The 9,552-nt window shown below is 41.9% G+C and overlaps 1 non-coding gene across 1 annotated transcript; it reads right to left on the bottom strand.

Moving 5' to 3' along the window:
* Window positions 1–836: 836 nt before the first annotated feature.
* LOC130958723 (small nucleolar RNA R71) lies at window positions 837–944 on the bottom strand. Its single transcript, XR_009077830.1, has one exon. It is a non-coding gene; the product is annotated as a small nucleolar RNA R71 (small nucleolar RNA).
* Window positions 945–9,552: the final 8,608 nt, after the last annotated feature.

The raw sequence follows: 9,552 nt of genomic DNA on the forward strand, positions 1-9,552 counted from the left end.
GAGTGTGACGGATCATCACCTTCTCCATAATTAAGCGCAAATGAATATCTTAGATAGGAACACGCATGTTTGAAAGGAGAAACAGAAACAATTGCATTAATTCATCGAGACACTGCAGAGCTCCTCACCCCCAACAATGGAGTTTAGAGACTCATGCCGTCAAAGTGTATAAAATTCAGATCTGAAAATGTCATGAGGTACAAAATAAGTTTCTAAAAGTTGTTTAAATAGTAAACTAGTAACCTAGGTTTACAGAAAATGAGTAAACTATGATAGATGATACAGAAATCCACTTCTGGGGCCCACTTGGTGTGTGCTGGGGCTGAGACTTAAGCTTCTCACGTGCCTGGGGCAGTTTTGGGCGTTCAACGCCAGGTTGTAACCTGTTTCTAGCGTTGAACTCCAACTTGTAACCTGTTTCTGGCGTTGGACGCCAGACAGCAGTATGATACTGGCGTTGAACGCCAGTTTACGTCGTCTACTCTCCAACTCCGTTGAGAGCGCACCAATTGGACTCCTGTAGCTCCAGAAAATCCATTTCGAGTGCAGGGAGGTCAGGATCCAACAGCATCAGCAGTCCTTTTTCAGCCTAACTCAGATTTTTGCTCAGCTCCCTCAATTTCAGCCAAAAAATACCTGAAATCACAAAAAAACACACAAACTCATAGTAAAGTCCAGAAATATGATTTTTGCCTAAAAACTAACATTATTCTACTAAAAACCAATTAAAACATACTAAAATCTACATGAAATTACCCCCAAAAAGCGTATAAAATATCCGCTCATCACTAGTCAATGCCCTCTTGGCAAAGTTCTTTCCACCTCAAAAATTGAGTAAGCTTAGAGTGGAAGTCCAAACCTTCAGACAGAAGGAAGGTGAATCCCTCTATGAAGCTTGGGAAAGATACAAACAATTGATCAGAAAGTGTCCTTCTGACATGCTTTCTGAAGGGAGCATCATAGGTATCTTCTATGATGGTCTGTCTGAACTGTCCAAGATGTCATTGGACAGCTCCGCTGGAGGATCTCTTCATCTGAAGAAGACGCCTGCAGAAGCTCAAGAACTCATTGAAATGGTTGCAAATAACCAATTCATGTACACTTCTGAAAGGAATCCTGTGAACAATGGGACGAATCAGAATAAAGGAGTTCTTGAGATTGATACTCTGAATGCCATATTGGCTTAGAACAAAATATTGACTCAGCAAGTCAATATGATTTCTCAAAGTCTGTCTGGAATGCAAGCTGCACCAGGCAGTACTAAGGACGCTTCATCTGAAGAAGAAGCTTATGATCCTGAGAACCCTTCAATGGAAGAGGTGAATTACATGGGAGAACCCTATGGAAACACCTATAATCCTTCATGGAGAAATCATCCAAATCTCTCATGGAAGGATCAACAGAGACCTCAACAAGGTTTCAATAATAATAATGGTGGAAGAAACAGGTTTGGCAATGGCAAGCCTTTTCCATCATCTTCTCAGCAACAGACAGAGAATTCTAAGCAAAGCCACTCTGACTTAGCAACCATGGTCTCTGATCTAATCAAAACCACTCAAAGTTTCATGACTGAAACAAGGTCTTCCATTAGAAACTTGGAGGCACAATTGGGTCAGCTGAGTAAGAAAGTTACTGAACTCCCTCCTAGTACTCTTCCAAGAAATACAGAAGAGAATCCAAAAGGAGAGTGTAAGGCCATCAACATGGCCGAATTTGGATAGGAGGAAGAGGCAGTGATCGCCAATGAGGAAGACCTCAATGGACGTCCACTGGCCTCCAATGAGTTCCCTAATGAGGAACCATGGGAATCTGAGGCTCACACTGAGACCATAGAGGTTCCATTGGAATTACTTCTGCCATTCATGAGCTCTGATGAGTATTATTCCTCTAAAGAGGACGAAGATGTCACTGAAGAGCAAGTTGCTAAGTACCTTGGAGCAATCATGAAGCTAAATGACAAGTTATTTAGTAATGAGACTTGGGAGGATGAACCCCCTTTGCTCACCAAAGAACTGGATGACTTGACTAGGCAGAGATTACCTCAAAAGAGACAGGATCCTGGGAAGTTCTCAATACCTTGTACCATAGGCACCATGACCTTTGAGAAGGCTCTGTGTGACCTAGGGTCAAGCATAAACCTCATGCCTCTCTTTGTAATGGAGAAGCTAGGGATCTTTGAGGTGCAAGCTGCAAGAATCTCACTAGAGATGGCAGACAATTCAAGAAAACAAGCTTATGGACTTGTAGAGGATGTTCTGGTAAAGGTTGAAGACCATTACATCCCTGCTGATTTCATAGTCCTAGAGACTGGGAAGTGCATGGATGAATCCATCATCCTTGGCAGACCCTTCCTAGCCACAGCAAAGGCTGTGATTGATGTTGACAGAGGAGAATTGATCATTCAAGTGAATGAAGAATCCTTTGTGTTTAAGGCTCAAGGATACCCCTCTGTAACCATGGAGAGGAAGCATGAAGAGCTTCCCTCAAAATAGAGTCAAACAGAGCCCCCACGGTCAAACTTTAAGTTTGGTGTTGGGAGACCACAACAAACTTCTAAGTTTGGTGTTGAACCCCCATATTCAAACTCTAAGTTGGGTGTTGGGAGGTTCCAACATTGCTCTGAGTATCTGTGAGGTTCCATGAGAGCCCACTGTCAAGCTATTAACATTAAAGAAGCGCTTGTTGGGAGGCAACCCAATGTTATATTTATCTATTTTCCTTTGTTATTTTATGTTTTCTATAGGTTGATGATCATGGAAAGTCACAAAATCAATTGAAAAAGCAAAAACAGCATGAAAAACAAAGAAAAATAGCACACCCTGGAGAAAAATCTGCTGGCATTTAAACGTCAGTGAAGATAGCAAAATGGGCGTTTAACGCCCAGTCTGGCACCATTCTGGGCGTTTAACGCCAAAAAGGGGCACCAGACTGGCGTTTAACGCCAGGAATGGGCACCAAGCTGGCGTTAAACGCCAGAAATGGGCACTAGCTCGGCGTTTTACGCCAAGATTGGCAGAAGGAGCATTTTTGCTCGCCACTTGGTGCAGGGATGAATTATCCTTGACACCTCAGGATTTGTGGACCCCACAGGATCCCCACCTTCCCCACCACTCTCTCTCTTCTTCACCCATTCACCAATCACCTCAACACCTCTTCCGCAAAAAACCCCTCACCTATCAAACCTTACCCCTCTCTCCACCCCTATATAAACCCATCTTCACTCCTTCATTTTCACACAACCTACACACTACTTCTCCCCCTTGGCCGAAAAATAAAGCCACCTCAATCTCCTCTATTTATTCTTCTTCTACTCTCTTCTTTCTTTTTTTGCTCGAGGACGAGCAAACCTTCTAAGTTTGGTGTGGTAAAAGCATTGCTTTTTGTTTTTCCATAACCATTTATGGCATCTAAGGCCGGAGAAACCTCTAGAAAGAGGAAAGGAAAGGCAAAAGCTTCCACCTCCGAGTCATGGGAGATGGAGAGATTCATCTCAAGGGTGCATCAAGACCACATCCATGAAGTTGTGGCCATGAAGAAGGTGATCCCCGAGGTCCCTTTCAAACTCAAAAAGAGTGAATATCCGGAGATCCAACATGAGATCCGAAGAAGAGGTTGGGAAGTTCTTACCAACCCCATTCAACAAGTCGGAATCTTAATGGTTCAAGCGTTCTATGCCAATGTATGGATCACCAAGAACCATGATCAAAGTGTGAACCCGGACCCAAAGAATTGGCTTACAATGGTTCGGGGGAAATGCTTAGATTTTAGTCTGGAAAATGTAAGGTTGGCATTTAACTTGCCCATGATGCAAGGAGATGAACACCCTTACACTAGAAGGGTCAACTTTGATCAAAGGTTGGACCAAGTCCTCATAGACATTTGTGAAGAGGGCGCTCAATGGAAGAGAGATTCAAGAGGGAAGCCGGTTCAACTGAGAAGGCATGACCTCAAGCCCATGGCTAGGGCATGGTTGGAGTTTATCCAACGCTCAATCATTCCCACTAGCAACCGGTCCAAAGTTACTATAGACCGGGCTATCATGATTCATAGCATCATGATTGGAGAGGAAGTAAAAGTTCATGAGGTTATATCCCAAGAACTTTATAAGGTGGCGGACAAGTCCTCTACCTTGGCAAGGTTAGCCTTCCCTCATCTCATTTGTCACCTCTGTAATTCAGTTGGAATTAACATAGAGGGAGACATCCTCATTGATGAGGACAAGCCCATCACTAAGAAGAGGATGGAGCAAACAAGAGATCCCACTCATGGACATGAGGAAATTCCTCATCATGAAATCCCTGAAATGCCTCAAGGGATGCACTTTCCTCCACAAAACTATTGGGAGCAAATCAACACCTCCCTAGGAGAATTGAGTTCCAACATGGGACAACTAAGGGTGGAGCACCAAGAACATTCCATCCTCCTCCATGAAATTAGAGAAGATCAAAGAATCATGAGAGAGGAGCAACAAAGGCAAGGAAGAGACATTGAGGTGCTCAAGCACTCCATAAGATCTTCAAGAGGAAGAACAAGCCGCCATCACTAAGGTGGACCCGTTCTTTAATCTCCTTGTTCTTTATTTTTCTGTTTTTTTTTTTCGAAAATTATGCTTTATGTTTTATTTATGTTTGTGTCTTATGATCATTAGTGTCTTAGTGTCTATGCCTTAAAGTTATGAATGTCCTATGAATCCATCACCTTTCTTAAATGAAAAATGTTCTTAATTAAAAAAGAGAAGAATTGCATGAATTTTGAATTTTATAACAGATTAATTATTTTGATGTGGTGGCAATACTTTGACTTCTGAATGTATGCTTGAACAGTGCATATGTCTTTTGAATTTGTTGTTCATGAATGTTAGCTCTTGAAAGAATGATGAAAAAAGGAGACATGTTACTGAGGATCTGAAAAATCATAAAAATGATTCTTGAAGCAAGAAAAAGTAGTGAATACAAAAAAAAAGAGAGATTATGTGCGGAAAAAAAAAAGAGAGAAAGCAAGCAGAAAAAGCCAACAGTCCTTTAAACCAAAAGGCAAGGGTAAAAATAAAGTCGTGATCCAAGGCAGAAAAGAGTAAGCTTAAGAACCCTGGACACCTCTAATTGGGGACTCTAGCAAAGCTGAGTCACAATCTGAAAAGGTTCACCCAGTTATGTGTCTGTGGCATGTATCCGGTGGTAATACTGGAAGACAGAGTGCTTTGGGCCATGGCCAAGACTCATAAAGTAGCTGTGTTCAAGAATCATCATACTTAACTAGGAGAACCAATAACACTATCTGGATTCTGAGTTCCTATAGAAGCCAATCATTCTGAATTTCAAAGGATAGAGTGAGATGCCAAAACTGTTCAGAGGCAAAAAGCTAAAAGCCCCGCTCATCTAATTAATACTGATCTTCATAGATGTTTTTGGAATTCATTGCATATTCTCTTCTTTTTATCTTATTTGATTTTCAGTTGCTTGGGGACAAGCAACAATTTAAGTTTGGTGTTGTGATGAGCGGATAATTAATACGCTTTTTGGCATTGTTTTTAGTATGTTTTAGTTAGTTTTTATTATATTTTTATTATTTTTTATTTAAAATTCACTTTTTTGGACTTTACTATGAGTTTGTGTGTTTTTCTGTGATTTCAGGTATTTTCTGGCTGAAATTGAGGGACCTGAGCAAAAATCTGATTCAGAAGCTGAAAAAGGACTGCAGATGCTGTTGGATTCTGACCTCCCTGCATTCGAAGTAGATTTTCTGGAGCTACAAAAGCCCAATTAGCGCGCTCTTAATTGTGTTGGAAAGTAGACATCCTGGGCTTTCCAGCAATATATAATTGTCCATACTTTCCCGAGATTTGATGGCCCAAACTGGCGTTCCAAATCAGCTCAAGAATTTCCGGCGTTTAACGCCGGAATTGGCACAGAAGTGGGAGTTAAACGCCCAAACTGGCACAAAAGCTGGCGTTTAACTCCAAGAAAAGTCTCTACACATAGAAGCTTCAATGCTCAGCCCAAGCACACACCAAGTGGGCTCGGAAGTAAATTTTTATGTCATTTACTCATTTCTGTAAACCCTAAGCTACTAGTTCTCTATAAATAAGACCTTTTGCTATTGTATTTTCATCTTGGTTCTTCTGGTTCCTTCTCTTGGGCAGAAGCCAATGATCGCCATTATTACTTATGTATTTTCAACGGTGGAGTTTCTACACACCATAGATTAAGGTGTGGAGCTCTGCTGTACCTCGAGTATTAATGCAATTACTATTGTTCTTCTATTCAATTCAGCTTATTCTTGTTCTAAGATATTCATTCGCACCCAAGAACATGATGAATGTGATGATTATGTGACGCTCATCATCATTCTCACTTATGAACGCGTGCCTGACAACCACTTCCGTTCAACAAGCAAACAAGGCTTGAATGTTTATCTCTTGGATTCCTTAATCAGAATCTTCGTGGTATAAGCTAGAATTGATGGCGGCATTCTTGAGAATCCGGAAAGTCTAAACCTTGTCTGTGGTATTCCGAGTAGGATTCTAGGATTGAATGACTGTGACGAGCTTCAAACTCGCGATTGTGGGGCGTTAGTGACAGACGCAAAAGAATCACTGGATTCTATTCCGACATGATCGAGAACCGACAGCTGATTAGCCGTGCTGTGACAGAGCGCGTTGAACATTTTCACTGAGAGGACGGAACTGTAGCCATTGACAACGGTGATGCCCAACATACAGCTTGCCATGGAAAGGAGTAAGAAGGATTGGATGAAGACAGTAGGAAAGCAGAGAGACGGACGGGACAAAGTATCTCCATACGCTTATCTGAAATTCTCACCAATGAATTACATAAGTATCTCTATCTTTATTTTATGTTTTATTCATCTTTTAATTATCAATCCTCCATAACCATTTGAATCCGCCTGACTGAGATTTACAAGATGACCATAGCTTGCTTCGTACCAACAATCTCCGTGGGATCGACCCTTACTCGTGTAACGTTTATTACTTGGACGACCCAGTGCACTTGCTGGTTAGTTGTGCGAAGTTGTGATAAAGAGTTGAGATTGCAATTGAGTGTACCATGTTGATGGCGCCATTGATGATCACAATTCCGCGCACCAGTCAGCAAGTATCCATCCAATGGCATCCTTATGCTTTTGTAAGACTTAAAGTAATTCCTCCTCTTGTTCTTGGATGAGGGCTGAATTTATGATCACTGGATAGCTTTCATTTTCCCCTAAATATGCATACTTGAGAGTGGGCGGTAGTGCCTTTAGTTCAAGTTTGGGTGCTTCTTTTCTTCCATCCTTCTCCTCTAGTGTGTCATGAACATGAATTTTAGCTGTGGCAGCCTCTTTCCTTGATGCTGATTCCTCTTCTTCTGTTAACCCCTCAAGTTCTTCTTCTTCAAGAGTCTCTTGCACTACAGCATCTACTGAGTGTAAAATTGGGTAGATTACTCCTCCCTACCACAGCTTCATGACTTCCTTCTATACCACTTCCTTCATAACTGGATTCAGCCTCCTTTGGGGTTGAATGGAAGGTTTGGCATCATCTTCCAAGAGTATCTTATGCATGCATATGGCCGAACTGATTCCCTTCAAGTCAGCAAGTGTCCATCCAATGGCATCCTTATGCTTTTGTAAGACTTGAAGTAATTCCTCCTTTTGTTCTTGGCTGAGGGCTGAATTTATGATCACTGGATAGCTTTCATTCTCCCCTAAATATGCATACTTGAGAGTGGGCGGCAGTGCCTTTAGTTCAAGTTTGGGTGCTTCTTTTCTTCCATCCTTCTCCTCTAGTGTGTCCTGAACATGAATTTCAACTGTGGCAGCCTCTTCCCTTGATGCTGATTCCTCTTCTTCTGTTAACCCATCAAGTTCTTCTTCTTCAAGAGTCTCTTGCACTACAGCATCTACTGAGTCCAACCTCATACATTCTCCCAATGAGTCTTGTGGGTAACTCATGGCCTTGAACACATTGAATGTCATTTTCTCCTCAAGTAGTCGAAGGACAAGTTCACCCTTTTGGACGTCAATGATGGCCCCAGCAGTGGCTGAGAATGGCATTCCTAAGATGATAAAGGTCTTGGCTCCTTCTTCCACATCTAACACTACAAAATCTGCTGGAAAGAAAAAGTCTCCTACCTTTACCAACAAGTCTTATACTATTCCGTGAGGAAACTTGAATGATCGGTCTGCCAGTTGCAAGGCCATTCTTATTGGCTTGGCCTCCTCAATCCTCATTTTCCTCATCATTGCTAAGGACATCAGATTTATGCTAGCTCCTAAATCACATAAAGCCTTTTCTACTGTGATTTCTCCTATGATACAAGGAATTCAGAAGCTCCCATGATCCTTCAATTTTTGGGGCAATTTGTGCTGGATGATGGCACTGCATTCTTCAGTTAGTACCACAGTTTTGTTGTTCTTCCAGCTTCTCTTCTTGGTCATCAACTCCTTCAAGAACTTGGCTTAGAGTGGCATTTGCTCTATTGCCTCAGCAAAAGGTATGTTAATATGTAGTTTCTTGAAGATTTCTAAGAATCTTGAGAATTGATTGTCCTCCCCTTTCTTCTTTAATTGCTGAGGGTATGGGGCCTTTAGAGAGTATGGCTTCAGCATTTCTCCCTCTTGATGTGAATTGGGAGTGGAAACTTGAACTTCCTCTTGTCCCTTTTTCTTTTCATCCGAGTTCTTCTCTTGTGGGTCCTTGTAGGTCTCCTTCAATTCCTTCCCGTTTCTGAGGGTGATAGCCTGACACTCCTCCCTTGGAGTTGAATTAGTGTTGCTATGAATGTTGTGACCAGGGGCTTGCTTGAATAAGTAGCCAATTTGTGTTTCAGGTTTCTTGATGGCAGCATCTTGATTCCGCATATTGGATCGCACTTCTTCCCGGAATGCTTTAATGTCTTGAACTTCCTTACATATGCCTTCAAGTAGGGTCTTAATTCTGGAGAGTCTATCTTCGGTTGGTGATGGTGGGTCGAGGTTAAGAGGTTGAGAGTGGTGATTAGGTGGGTGTTGATATGATCTCTGTGAGGGGTGTTGGTGAGTTGCATTGTTGTTGGGATTGTGGTTGTGGCATCTCTAGACTTGGCCTTGATCTTGTTGGTTTCTCCACCCAAAATTAGGATGGTTTCTCAACCATAATTGTAAGTTTTGGCGTATGGATCAGGGGTCTGTCTGGGTGAGTTTCCAATATAATTGGCTTGTTCCCAGTCACCTTCTTCTCCTGTATTCACTCCTTCTTGAGCTGGTGATGAAGTGATGACTGCTGCAACTTGGTTCTCTTCCACCTTCTTAGTAAGATCAGCTAACTGCTTGGTGATCATCTTATTTTGAGCCAGCAGTGCATCCATGTGGTTTAGCTCCATCACTCCTCGAGTGTTACTCCTTTCAGAAGCGTAGAAGTAGTCATTCTCAGCCACAGTCTCAATGACATCTATGGCTTCTTCAATGGTCTTCTTCTTGTTTAGAGAACCCCCTGATGAATAGTCTACGACCTTCTTTGATTCGTAGGAAAGACCTTTATAGAAAATGTGTAGTTGAACCCATTCATTGAAC

The sequence above is a fragment of the Arachis stenosperma genome, chromosome 10 (genome assembly GCF_014773155.1).
Source record: "Arachis stenosperma cultivar V10309 chromosome 10, arast.V10309.gnm1.PFL2, whole genome shotgun sequence".
Lineage (NCBI taxonomy): Eukaryota > Viridiplantae > Streptophyta > Magnoliopsida > Fabales > Fabaceae > Arachis > Arachis stenosperma.